The sequence below is a fragment of the Limanda limanda genome, chromosome 7 (genome assembly GCF_963576545.1).
Source record: "Limanda limanda chromosome 7, fLimLim1.1, whole genome shotgun sequence".
In the NCBI taxonomy this organism is placed as follows: domain Eukaryota; kingdom Metazoa; phylum Chordata; class Actinopteri; order Pleuronectiformes; family Pleuronectidae; genus Limanda; species Limanda limanda.
Window position 1 is genome coordinate 28,678,821 of NC_083642.1, and position 14,511 is coordinate 28,693,331.

General features: G+C 41.0%; 1 long non-coding RNA gene across 1 annotated transcript; it reads left to right on the forward strand.

Moving 5' to 3' along the window:
* The first annotated feature begins 560 nt into the window (after window positions 1-560).
* Window positions 561-904, forward strand: LOC133005816 (uncharacterized). Its single transcript, XR_009678393.1, has 2 exons — window positions 561-640; window positions 781-904. It is a non-coding gene; the product is annotated as an uncharacterized LOC133005816 (long non-coding RNA).
* Window positions 905-14,511: the final 13,607 nt, after the last annotated feature.

Sequence of the window (14,511 nt, forward strand, 5' to 3'; positions counted from 1 at the left end):
ATTAAACTGATCCCAGCAGGAGGGTGGATTCATGGTGGATATCAGTAATAAAACTAGGTAACTAAAATTGGTTAGTTAAATAATACAACATTTATATCATGCATTTTACAGTATTTATATTTATTCATCAATTTCACTTGAATTGTTCAACAGGAAGTACATAAAGTAGGTAGGCTATGTAGGGCAACAACAGACCACGCTGAAGCCAAGAACAGCCAAACAGGCAACAACCCATATAAGAGGGGTGAATACACAGACATAGTCCTTGATATTATTGGAGGTGAAAAGTCGGATGCTCTGCATAGGATCCAAGATGTTGCAGAGGATGGTGAGCCTGTGATGACAGCAGAAAGTGAGCCTTCTTCAGAAACATTTATTGTTAATCTCAGCCCTGTAATCGAGGGAGAAGGTCAATCACAGGTGGAGCCAGAAGGCCTAGTTCCCACAGGACCCCCAGAGAGAGGCTCAAAGCACCCAAAGAAAGATGACGCCTATAAGGTACTTCTGCAAAAAGAGACTGAAAGGGCAGAAGTACAGATCCATCCAGAGGAACAGCTTATTCTTGCCCGACGAAGCAGATGCTGATGATGAAGAAGAAGGAGAACTCATAAGAAGAACTACTCATAACAAGAACTAAGAAGTAATTTATTTAGTTAAGTATTGGACATTTAAGCCTTTTTTTATCCAGTTCAATTCAATAAATCTTTGTTTGAAACCTGTTCGAAACATCCATAATGTATTTGTGAGTAAAGTATGTATTTATTTATTTATTTGTTGTAGGTCTCAGATGAGTGGACTGCCTGTTTCCAAGAAATGGACAATGAAGGGGGATGTTTATATTGTTTGTTTGCTGTTCCGTTCAGTCCTATTTTCTGTTCAAATAAAGCATATTGGAGTGACCCCACACTATTCTACCTGCTGTTCTTTACATAGCTACATTGTGATAGTCCCATTTAGACCACAGGTAATCCAGATTTGGTAATCCTGAAAAGTTTGAATCCGGATCAGAGTAATCCAATCCCACATTGCTTTGAAAAACCAGCATACAAATAAAATGGATTACGTGATCCTGGATAGCAGAAAAAGAGATTTCCAAATCTGGATCAGTTTGATCCATATTAAAACTTTTGAAAAACCGGCCCCTGGGGCCGGTATTTCAAAATGATCCGACAGGATTAATCCACCTGGATTGGATTAAATCCTGATCAGATCCTAAAAACGGGTATTTCAAAGCAAATCTGATCCTGAAGATTCAGATTCAGATTTGGCAATCCAATCCTGCCTTTGATCCGGATTAAAAGCTGCTGTTGAGTATTTCAAAACTTAAGTGGGAAATCTGGATCAGTTTGATCCTAAAAATCAGGATCACCCTGATCCCACCTCAGAGGTGGATTTTAGGGAGATTACATGTTAAGATTTGAACAGTTGAAGTGTAACTGCTCCCAAAGTTCTTTGTTTAATACAACTAAGCTTCACTGCTGTTTGATCAATGTTTATTTCCTTTTCACGTTCCTTTTTTTTTCTGCAAACATGCACGCTGTTCACTGCAATGCTTTAACAAATCGGCGTCAGAAGTGCAACACAGAATAAACATTACACTACTGCGTGTAAGTGACATTACAAACTCCAATTAACAAGGAATTATGAAGGAAAAACAATGTGATTTATTAAACAAACAGTGTTAAACTATGCAGTATACATTTCAGTCTTTTAACTGCTTTTCCAGCTACTGAATTCTTAACTTCATTTCTTCTTGTTTAAGAAGTGTTAGTTTGATTTGTTCATTTGTTTGAATTTTTTGTTGCTGAGCCCGTTCCGTTTCCACCTTCAGTAGTTCATTGTAGCCATCCCCCTTCTCAGCTTGCCTTTTGCGCTTTCATGGTGGTGGTGGTGCCGGTGGATTCCACATCTCCTCCAAGACAGGGCTCTGGCTTGTGCTGGGCTCTTCAAATGCCAGCTCCACAGGGGTGAGGGTGACCAATTCAGCAGACAGGTTCAGAGGCTCCGTGGGGTCGATTGACTCCCCTGTACCAGCTGGCAGTATTCCAAACAAGGCTTGGGAACTCTCACCTCCTATGATGTCCAAAACCGTATCAGTGAACTCCCCACGTTTTATGGACTTGTTCCCTGTTTGGGGGTTTTTCGCCTCAGAATGGTCCTTCGTAGCCTTTTGCTTTAAGTTTTTCCACCTAAGCCGAACCTGCTCAACACTCCGCCGTTGGCCACTACCAGTGGCATTAATTTGCCTTGTTATGTCGGCCCATATTTTATTTTTTACTTTTGAGGACAGAGAACTCTGTCCAGGACCACTAAAACCTCCAAAAAGGGCCTGGTAATTGGCACAAACACCCTCCAAAAGGGCCGTTGTCTCTGCTGTTGTGAAATTACTTCCTTTATTCTTCTCCATGTTGTCTGAGAAAGCCCTATCACTAAGGAAGGCCTTAAATACCATAAAGCTAAATTGAAAGCAGGTGAGAAAGAACAGGTCACAGACTTTAAAACTGGGCTCGTTAGGTCAATGACTTTTGCTTCTGCAACATGACATCCATAGTACATGTCCTGCGGCACCGTCAGAGACGATACAAGCCTCGTCAGTATGTCCAACGAGGTAATTTCATTGAGTAGTACTCAAATGATGAGCTTTATGCACGGTTTAGATTTCGAAGAGAAGATATTTTGTATATATGTGAAATTCTTCGCCCACATCTTCAACGTCCTACAAGAAGGAGTCATGCCTTAACTGTGGAGGAGCAGGTGCTTATTGCCCTACGTTTCTTTGCCTGTGGATCCTTCTATGAAGTCATTGCAGATGGCCTGGCTGTGACAAAGTCTACAGTGGGACACGTCATGCATTCAGTGGCAGCAGCCCTGGCTGGTCTAATTCACCAGTATGTGAGATTTCCAGATACTGAGGAAGAAATAACACAAACCAAGAGAAAATTCTTCTCAATTGCCAGGATGCCTAACACTATTGGTGCCATTGACTGCACCCACATACACATTCAGGCACCCCATGAAAGAGAATGGGAATTTGTCAACAGAAAGGGACGGCATAGTATCAACGTGCAGCTCATAGGGAATGCTGACCTTAAAATAACCAACTGTGTTGTGAGATGGCCTGGTTCTGTACATGATGCACGGATTCTAAGAGAAAGTCATCTCTACAGAAGACTGCAACAAACTGCGCCGGATGGTATCCTCCTGGGTGACAGTGGCTACCCACTTCTACGGTGGCTTATGACCCCCTCTGCTACTGTCACATGTGACCCACAGCAGAGGTATAACAATGCACACAGCGCAACAAGGGGAACAATTGAGCGTATCAATGGTGTTTTAAAACGCAGATTTGCCTGCCTGAACTATCTTCGTGTGGAGCCGAAGCAGGCCTGCAATATAATATCTGCCTGCATTGTTCTTCATAACATTGCCCAATTGAGAAGAGTTCCTCTGAATGAAGACATCCTGGACAGACCACCACTTGAGGCAGAAGTACCACAGCTGCAGCCACCACCACCACATCAAGCAGAAGAACCAGCAGGAAGAGCAGTTCGAAATGCCATGGTTAATTTGTATTTCTCTTGATCCTCATTGATAAGGTCTGGTGCTTTTGTTTAACAAAACTTCGATTTGTATGTTAAAGTTTGAATATGAATGCCTTATTTAAGTAACAGTTTTTTTTGTTAAGTTACCCACTGAGAAAGGCCTCCACTGAAACTCTGTCAAATGTTTTTATTCACATGCATTCAGCACATACACTTAATTTTCATAGCCAAAGCTCAAAAAGTAATGCCATTTGGAGCAAGTCTGTGCAAGTCTCTTCCCACAGACATCTGTAAAGAAAATCTAATATTAAGGTTTTAGGGCTGTCCTCTTTGTTAACAACTGTTTCCTAAAATGATATGTACAACACATTTTAAAATCTACACACAATGCCTTGTGAGTGAATGCATTCAAATGGACTGTGGACCGCGACATACAGACGCTAGCCTATTTACTAGCTTGTTAGCTCCTTAACACAGGAGTCAATGGAGCAGCGTTAGCTCGCATTAGCGCGAACTCTGCTTAATTAGAGATCGCCGAGCTCTTCTTTCAACTTTGTGCTGATTTACATAATTGGTTAACTCAATATAATGATTGCCATTCATCTAGTCTGAGGACGCATCAACACTGGCTAAGATTATACTTTAATTCAGAGACAATAGTTGAGCTAGCTTCTCCTTTTTCTGTAAAATGTTGGCTCCATTTCCTGTTTCCTGTCTGTGATCCAGGGGGCGGGACGGATTTGGACATCCCAATCTGCCGGTATCAGGATCACTCTGATCCAATCCAGCAAAGTTTTGAAATACCGGGATAGATCAGGTTGATCCGTGGCTGAGGACAGGGGGATTTGGTTATCCGGATCATTCTGATCTGGATTACAAGTTTTGAAATACCGGCCCCAGATGATTGTCTGAGCTACTGATTTCTTCTCTGTCACATCTGTCCAGTCACAATATCACCATCAGAACTAAATACAAAAGAATTGTGTGAAGATTGGGATGATGTTATGTGTTTTTTTGGAGTGGCAGGGGAATCGGTTTTGTTCAGTCAAGGGCCCCCAACCCCCTTTTCCCTGGGGCCACAAAATCCACTTGAATTGCTCTCGCTGGACTCCTAGTGTAGACACATCAAGGATAATTAAAGCAAGCAGTCCACGGCAAAGAGTTTGATCGTTAAGTCAATGCGAGACTTTGTTTTATTTGATATGTAATTTATTGAGATATTATTGAATGAAAAATTAACTCATGGTTTTATGAGCAATTATAGAGATGAAAAAATAAAACCTTTCCTGCATTGACCCTTTTGACAACTTTCAATACACACAAAATGTATTCTTAAATATTGCTTTTACACAATGAATCAATTGATAGTTTTTAAGAAGACTCGACTCCTGCTCGTGGACCCATTGTGTTTTTTCAAACATAATGAAAAACAAAAGCTTTTCTGTATGAGAGCACTCATGTTCATGGGTTCGAGACCTCAGCCTGAGAAAACCATTGACCGCTGGAAATAGCCAGGGGTCGTTTGGATCTCATTATAAAGAAACAAGAGTCATCTTCACTCAGCCCACTGAATCATATAATTTCTGTGATTTCTAATCAGCATTATGACTATGAAAGCTTTTCTGGCACAGATTATTCTCCAAGGCTGAACCCTCCCTTAAACCCTCCAGTGAAGACCTACATCAGTATTGGCGGCAAAAGGCTCCACGTTGGAGCCGTGGACAGGTAGTTAGTGGCTTAGCCTCTTTTTGTAACACAGGCCACATGGAAGCAGAGCATTCGGCATCTGTATAAGTATTGACCAAAAAGCGAGTTTGTATGAATTGTAATTAAGCTTTGATGGAATAAATTGCAAACCATTTATGAAGGTTAAAAAAACATTTTTTTTCATTTAAGTGTCTCTGCGGGTTATCATGGCCACCATTTGAGTTTGCCCTAACTGATAATTTGTCGACATCAACTCACACCGTGTCCAGGAGCTGGTGGGTGAAGGCTGGTTTGGTTGAGTTTAAAAAGGGATGAATAGATAAGAGTCAGGTGAGTGCAGGTGTTTGGATTAAAGTTTGACAAAACTTTAATCCGAGAAGGAGCTGCAAAGGCTGAAGAGAGAGATCAAGATCATGACAGAACATCAGCATCCACACATCCTCCTGTTCCATCAAAGCTACAACACGGAAACTTACATGTGTGAACTGTCGTGTTTCAAAACGCACTCAGATTGTTATTGTCCCACTGTCTTTATAATCCAGTGCCTGAAATCCTTTGAACCGGTTGTGGTTGTGACTGAGTATGCCGTATGTCAGTTGGACCAGATTCTTCAGGATGATCAGAACTTGCCGGAGAGCCAGGTATTCACTGTCACTGAACCGCTAGACTCCAAAGCAAGTCCGAGCAGGGTTATATGAAGATGAAAGATCCACAATATATTGAGCAGTCAGACAAATAAGTGCCCTATAAGTAATTAAAAGAAACTTAAACTTAAAATCAATTCTAAAACGTAATGAAAGCAAGTGTAAAGAAGCTTCAACATTTTCTTTTTTAATCTTATGTTAAGTGTCTGAGCATTGTTAAAAACGCTATACAAATCAAATTAGTATTAGCATTATTATTTTTTATTAATATTATTATTATTACCAGACTTAACATAGTTTTCACATTAACCTTTTGCCCCCACTTCCTTCCTTTTCAGGTGCGTGAGATCGCCTGCCAGCTGGTGTCAGCTCTGTATTATTTACACTCCCATCGCATTATTCATCTTGACATGAAACCAAGGGAATGCCGCTGTACATGTCTCCTTAGCTGGTGGATGAGAAGCCATATGACCGCACGTCTGACCTCTGGTCTTTAGGCTGCATCCTCTACGAGCCTCACACAGGCAAACCACCGTTCTACAGCAACTCCCTCTTCCACCTGATGCAACTTATCGTGAGAGATCAGGTAAAATGGCCAGACACAATGAGCGAGCCCATTTTAAGAATTTTTATCATTTGTGGATCAAATCCAACAGCTTCACTAGTACGAGAATGTGATTTCTAAAAGAGCAAGCTGATTTAACAACATAAACATAAGGTCTTATCAGTCTTCTTTACAGCGAGGCAACTCAGACATGTGTCTGAACCTTGTCCTCTCACTACTGGGGTCCCTCAAGGTTCCGTCCTGGGTCCTCTCCTCTTCTCTCTGTACACCAACTCTCTCAGCTCTGTCATTCACTCACAAGTCTTTTCCTACCATAGCTATGCTGATGACAGCCAACTAATCCTCTCTTTTCCCCGATCTGAAACACAGGTAGCAGCACGGATCTCTGCCTGTCTAACTGACATCTCTCAGTGGATGACCGCTCACCACCTGAAGATTAACCTTGACAAGACTGAACTACTTTTCCTTCCAGTGAAAGTCTCTCCCACCCACAAACTGACTATTAACTTTGATAACTTCGTGTTAACCCCCACTAAGACCGCTAGGAACCTGGGTGTGACACTCGACAGCCAACTCTGCCTGATGCAAACATTACTGTAACAACACGTTCCTGTAGATTCATGCTGTACAACATCAGGAGAATACGTCCCCTTCTCACTCAGAAGGCGGTGCAGGTTCTGGTCCAGGCCCTGGTCATCTCATGCCTAGACTACTGTAACTCCCTCCTGGCAGGTCTACCTGCTAGTGCCATCCGACCTTTGCAGCTCATTTAGAATGCATCAGCTCGACTGGTTTTTAACCAACCTAAATTCACTCACACTACTCCGCTCCTCTGCTCCCTTCACTGGTTACCAGTGGCTGCCCCCATCCGCTTCAAAATATTAGTACTTGAGTACCATGCTGTGAACGGATCAGGTCCAGTCTACATACAGGACATGGTTAAACATTACACCCCAGCAGGTTCACTCTGCTCTGCTTCGGCCAATCCGGCTTGTTGTCGCCTCACTGCGAGCTAAACACTCATCAAAATCACGACTGTTTGCTGCTCTGGCTCCTAAATGGTGGAATGAGCTCCCCATCGACATCCGGACAACAGAAAGTTTACACATCTTCCGCCGCAAACTAAAAACACATCTCTTCTGACCATGCCTTGAATAAAAAAAATAACAATTTAGTAGCACTTAAATGGCACTTACTTATTGCACTTTGTAGTTTTGCTTTATTTTTGAAGAAATTGTACTTTCATTTATTTTTAATGAGTTTTTCAATTATTTATTTTTTAGTTATTTAAGAGAACCGGATTTGGAGCGGGCCTGCGCTGTACAACTTCAGCCCTCAGTTGCAACACAAACTCTAGGGCTGCACTGTCAGACAACAAGTCTTAACTCAAAGAAAAGAAAGGGTTCATGTGTGGATAAAGCAAAGATCTGCTGTTAGCATAACATTTCTTTTGTCATTAGGAATGCAACCAAAGCAAAGCTGTGGGTTTATAGACGTGTATGTGTGCTTGTGTCACTTGATTCCTGACAGGCACATTAATCACTGACAGATCAATGTGGAAAGGTTTGCATTCAGCGCCTGCTGGGAACATTCCTCAGTCAAAGTGTTGGAGTGACAGGCTGTGAATCAGGGTTTGTTTGTCAGATCAGTGGCAGCTTTAGCGGCTGTTGACGGCGGCTCATGTCATAAACATGTGAAAGTTGGGGGGGGAGTTGACTGTTAATGTTGCTGCTGCAATGGCACCCAGGCTGGTAAGCCCTGCTCTATGGGCTAAGATGAATAACATAAATACGCACGCATGGAGAGAGGCGGTGGACTAGTGGCAGAAACTTGGACTATGGGCAGAAAAGGTCTCTGGTTCGACTCCACAGAGAAACAACAAAAAGCCGAACTTTGATTGATCTGTCCAAAAATTTCTCCCTACCCTGTCTAGTGCCCCTGAGCAAGGCACCTTACTCCCCGAACACCAGATGGGTTAAAAGCAGAGGTTGAATTTCCCCTTGCATGAGTGTGCCTGTGCATGTGTGTGGGATAAATAATTGTATCTTAATCTTAATCATCTAGCTGAATGCTGCAGCCTTTCAACTACATCGCTCTGCGAAGAAGGGCCTCGAAGGGGCAATGGGATTTATACCATATGATGTCAAATGATTGGCTAATCTAAATAAACTGCAGATTGTGTCTCTAATCTTGATGGTTGCAAATGTTAATGCATTATTTTAATTGTCTGTAAAATTATAAATTAATTTTTCAATCCATATCAGTTTAAGGTTGTGTCTATAGTGCTAAAAGATGGTGCGATGACTTGTAAAAGAGATCTTTGAACCATGAAGTCATTTTCTGACTTAATAGTCACTTCTTCATTTAGTACTGTAGATTGTGTCTATTATTTGTTGTGATATCTTGGAAAATGTGTTTTGTTGACCTTTGAACTTTGATAAATCCACTTGAAAATCACCTGGAGGTAATATTCTCACCAAGTTGGTAGAGAATATGTCCCTGCATTGTTAAGTTATTGTGTTCACATACACACACAGGTGAAATATTAATATCAACAGAATTTCATGATATTTCATATGAAGGGGACTGCACTGGATACAAGATGATCATCTTTTTTGGACCCTGCATTTCAGTGATTTGGTTGAAGTTTGTCATGGTGTGGTGAGAAGGTTGACCCAAATGCATGAGTGAGGCAGATCCCAGCAGAATTTGTTTTAAATTATTGAAAACATTTAAACAAAATGAGGGGCAGACACTGCACAAACAGGCAAACATGCAAAAATCAAACAGTTCAGGGAAAACCAAAACAGGATCAGGCAGAGACAATGAAGCCACTGACGACTTGTCAACAACTGAACCGAGGAGTTGACTGAAATACAAACTTAACCAAATACAAACAGCTGACACAGGAAAAGCAGGTGAAACACATCAAGGGGGGGAAAACAATCAAAACTGGAGGGAAACACACAAAGGTAGGAAGTAAAGGTAACTTAAACACATGAGGAAGAACAGCACTGCAAAATAAAAAAAAAACAATGAGTTATATTGAACATGATTGACACAGTATCAAAATTCACAAAAATATTAAAAACAGCATTCTACAGTTAACATGATAAATGTTTCATATAAGACAGCTGCTGTCAAACAGTAAACCTGTATTTGTGTTAAATTTCTTAACACAAACCTGGTTAACTGATCTGTATTTTTTATCCACCATGTCTGATAACCAAAACAAAAAGTGATGTGAATTAGATAAACTATATCTATTAAAACACAGCAAAGCATCTTTGGAATGAACGTTATTAGTAATTAAATCACAATGCTATTTCTTCCTCGTTCAGCAGTCTGACAACCGAAACAGACAGAAATTCAAATGAGAACAACTTTATTGTGAATTCTCTTCAGACATGCTCTTGATGACCATAGAAGCCACGAGGCATGGAGGGATTAAAAGACTGATGGTTGTTAGAGAACTTAAAGCTAGGAAGTCTTTATGCAAATGAATGACAAACATGACTGAGTTTGTGCACCACATAAAGGTACCGAAACAGAATTTAAATGGTATCTCTCCACACTGTTCTGCATTTTGATTAATTTTGTCCCGGATAGAGATTTTGGCACACATCCCACATTGTTCAGTGGGGTCAGTTGAGATATTCTCCACTAAATGAAGCACATACAAATCTTCCCCAGGACCTAGACTAATTAGCAATGTGATGTTGAGTAGCCATCATAAATAAGAGTACTCGCATAAAGCACGTTAGGGAATGCTGTACTACTAGTATTTATGTTTGTAGTAACTGTGCTAGTTCAAGTACAACTTTGGCATTTATTTAATCCCATAAACAATCTAATGACCTTGGCACTACAGTTCTAGCTGGACAAAAATATTTTTTTCCTCCTCTGTAATAAATGTTATGGTGTGAAAATAAAGTTTTGCAGCTAAGCATATGTAGTTCAACCAAGTCTCGACCTGTACTTTAGTATTGCAAAATAAAAGTAAACAATGAGGTTTTTCAACAACTTTTATTAAAACCACACAAACAAATTACATTGTCAATGCTAAAAAGAAAAGAGAATTTATTCGCAATGCTTCCACATACAAGGACTCAGTTCTTTCAGTTTATTGTAGTTAATTTTCTGACTACAACAAGCGGTCCTGCCAGGGCACTCTTCCTACAGGAGAGTTGAAGAATGCTCAGAGCTTCTCTTCTGACATTGTACACACCTCTGTTTCCAGTCGTGTTACTTCCGTAGCGTGAGGGAAAGCGGGTATATTGAAAGAGTTCCCACAACGCCACCTGGGGAGTTTCACCTCCAGGAAATATTAATATATGTTAAGTACAACAGCACAGGTTCTTGAAATCAAAGGGGCAAGAAACGTGTTTAAACTAATAGAAACATAATTTTAATATAAATCAGATACATATAACCAAAAAACACAATGAACACACAAAACACGAGTCAACTATTGAATTAAAATAGTTGACGACGGGACAGGACTGGGACTTACCACTGCGACGAGAACCAAAGAAAAGGGGAAGGGATTAATAAACAAACTACCCGTGACACTGCAAACCAAACAAAACGGGTCGTGAAGAACCCACAGCACCAGGCCAGAATAAAAAGATTAAAACAGGTCAAGATTAAAAACAAGTTAAAAAATCAACAAAATAAACCACACATAAATGGGGTTAAATGTTACTTTAAAAATTCGGGCGTCCCCCGACGTGATTTCTAAAAATGATCAAGTCCTTAAGCTGAACCAGGCAGTCTTTATGTCACTCAGTGCCTTTCTCAGTCGCTCCAGACACTGGAAAGTTTTAATGTAGTGCAGTCTATATAATAAGGCCAAACCAGAGTTTCGAGCAAGACCAGAACAGCAGGTTCGTCCGAGGCACGGTGGCCAACAACGGCTGACGAGGAGCAGGGCCTCTATGAAGGTAGATAAACAAATTTAGTAATAATTAAATATTAATTTATAGTAACGGTTTATTGTTTGTCAGGAGACGTCATTACAGAATAACTCTTTTATTAAATCTTACAGATAATAACTTGAATGTAGCTCAAATAGAACTTCAAGTTATAAATTAAATTGTTCATTGTTAAATAAATAACTTGGTATGGCTCCTTAATGTTATAAAACTGTAATTAGACCTTGATACCGCTAGCATCACCTGGCTTGAGATCCGATATCTGTGAACGCAACATGATTTACATTGTTTTCATCGCCATCAAATAAATGATTCACATGTGGAAGAATCCAAATTCATGTTTCTTTCTCATCCAGGGGTTTCCTTTAATTTTTTATTTCCTCTGTGATGTTATAGATAGAAGAAAGTATAGCATTGTTTCCCTCAGTCAAACCCTATTCTTTCACCATCAGTTCATCCACAACCTGCCAAGAAGATGTCACATCAATGTACATCCCAGAGCCCTCCTCCCTCCTCCTTCCATTTACCCACCTGCCCCAGTGTCCTCCAGGGACCTCACCTATCAGCATTAGATTCTATCCAAACCCATAGATGTCCCTAGATGGTGATGTCAATGCATAGTGGTTCTACCCAATGCAGTCAGGCACTGTGATATCTGTCTCCAGCCACTCCCAACTCCTCCTCCCCGTCCTCCTCCCCCACGCTGCCACTCTTCACACTTTCATCCCTCCCAGGGGGGCATCAATAATGCAATGTGGAGATCCTTGAGCAGCATATGCACACAGCCAAAGCAAGAAAACGCATAAACAAGGTCCAAATACAGTCTTGAAAATACATGCACACATATAGAAGGTTCTGTTCGCTTGGTGTCCCCTGTGTGATTCATAGAAGGGCACTATAAGGGGCTCCCCTCCAGTGGAGGCTATTATCATGCAGGCAGGCACATCTGCAGACATCAATAAGTAAGGCAGGGGGCCGAGGGGTTCCCAGGGTCAACCCTGTAGGGTGCCCTAGTGTCAGCAGGATCCCCTTTAGACTGTCACAGCCTTTCACAAGGGGCTTCAACAACAAACAGCGCCTCCTCCTTGTTGTTCCGCCGCCCTTGTCAGTCAGACTGTTGGCAGTTGTGGAAAAGAGCAAGGGGCCTCTGTAGGACATGTGTATTAACAAGAGCGAGGCCAAAGAGCAGCAAGACATATGCACATAAGCTAAGTCCAAGAACATAGTGAGGACCAATCTGTTTCCTGCCATATGACCAAACCTCACCTTAGAGAAAAGCTGAATGCCACATGTTTCATTGATCTTCAAGGTGGGAAACAGATTGAGAGAAGTATAACTTGTTCCTAAATTGTAAAAATAGGATGCAACTATCAGCAGTCCATAATGTTAAAGCTTGACTTTGAAACCAGCATTGGCCTGGCAGCAATGATGTGCTGAGAATGGAAGGATTGAACATCCACAACTCTGATTTAAACATACCATATTTGAATATTTTATAAGAGCATTTGAGGTTTTCATTGGTGAGATTATCAATAAGAAGGCCACAATAGAACTCCCCCACTGATTCTGTTTTCAGGCTTAATAAAGTTTCCGCAGGTCCATTCTTTGAATTGGCTTCAATTGGATCATTTTATGATGTGAGTATTGATTGTGAAGTGGTGAATTATGGGTAAATGACATACACGCTGCTCTTTATTGGGAGAGAATCAAGCTGGTCCCTATCTTCTTTTGTCACTTTTTGCGCATGTGCACACACAAACAAGAGCAAATCCCTCCAAGTATTTGAGGGAATATTGTCCTGAAGTGTAAGCCATTACTCCCATTTGTACAATTCATCACGTCCTGTCCTCCTTTATAAGAGGAGGATTTTCTTCCCACCCTTTGAGTGTGGCAGTTTGGACCAGCTATAAACACTTGCGCCTTGAGATGTGTTTGGGGACAAACATCAAACTAGTTTGTTCCAAGCAGCTCCTCCGTGTTCTGTCTTTGGTTCTCACCCCTTGTGTGCACTCCACTGAATTGTCCTTGAGCAAATCCCTGAATCCCTTTCCAGCTTCAGAGCTGATGACCTCTAACCTCCCTGTAGAGGAATCAAACCCCATCACAATTATATATGCACATACCTGCTAAAGATCTAACTCATATCATATTATTCATTTTCATATATAAATAATATTCAATGGTTATTAAGAAGCAAAATACCAACTGCACGTCCATTAAGAAGTTTGGAGTCAAAGGGAGTCCATTGAAAAGCAGGAAGCAACTTCCCTGAATGACTAAGTGAGAGCTGTACTTCAGTTAAACTGCTGTAGTCTGCACATCATTTGTACTGTAAGTGAACCATGCGTTCACGCCTTCTTCCGCTCCTGTGTGAAGCAGAGAGTAAAAAACGAGTGTTGCGGAAAGACGAGAAGAAAGAGAATGAGACGGCATGCAGGAAAATGAATGGGGGGGTTAGAAAGAAAGAGACTGTCAAAGTCAAACAAATTCAGAGGGATCAATGTGCAGACTTCGCCTGGCATATCCAAGGGAGCACCAGACTCAAAGCTCTTCAAGCCTGCAGTTCAAAGTGGTGACACGTCCATTAGAATTTATAATTCTGATCGCATCGACAGGCCTACGGCTACAGCGCAGGCAGAGGACGGGCTGAAAGGAATCTAGGCCAGTGCTCAGAGAGAGAGGGAAGGAGAGAGATTACTGTATACTGTTCCTTCTTTATTCCTTTATTATTTAAAAGTCTACATGCCTTATCAGTGAATCCTAAAAAGTTCATGCATACCCTGGAAATATTATTTTATTATTCCTTAACAGTTCATCAATAATTAATTCATTCACATCTTTTCCGATACAGCATAAGCCGGTCTATGACCAAATGGAGGCTTTCTTGCTGTAGAGTTATATTTAGACTTGTTTCCATTATATTCAACTGTTTTAATTTCAAAGCATCTTAAAACAAAACATGAACAGAGTTTTTCGTCTGGTGGAAACTTTGCTCTAATACTAATGATAACGAACAGTAGTATATTTATGAACCAAGTTATTCTCAGTGTTACAGTAGATGGTTAAACTTGCATCTCAATGTGGCAAATGAGCAATTCAGATGTATATCACAGATAAAG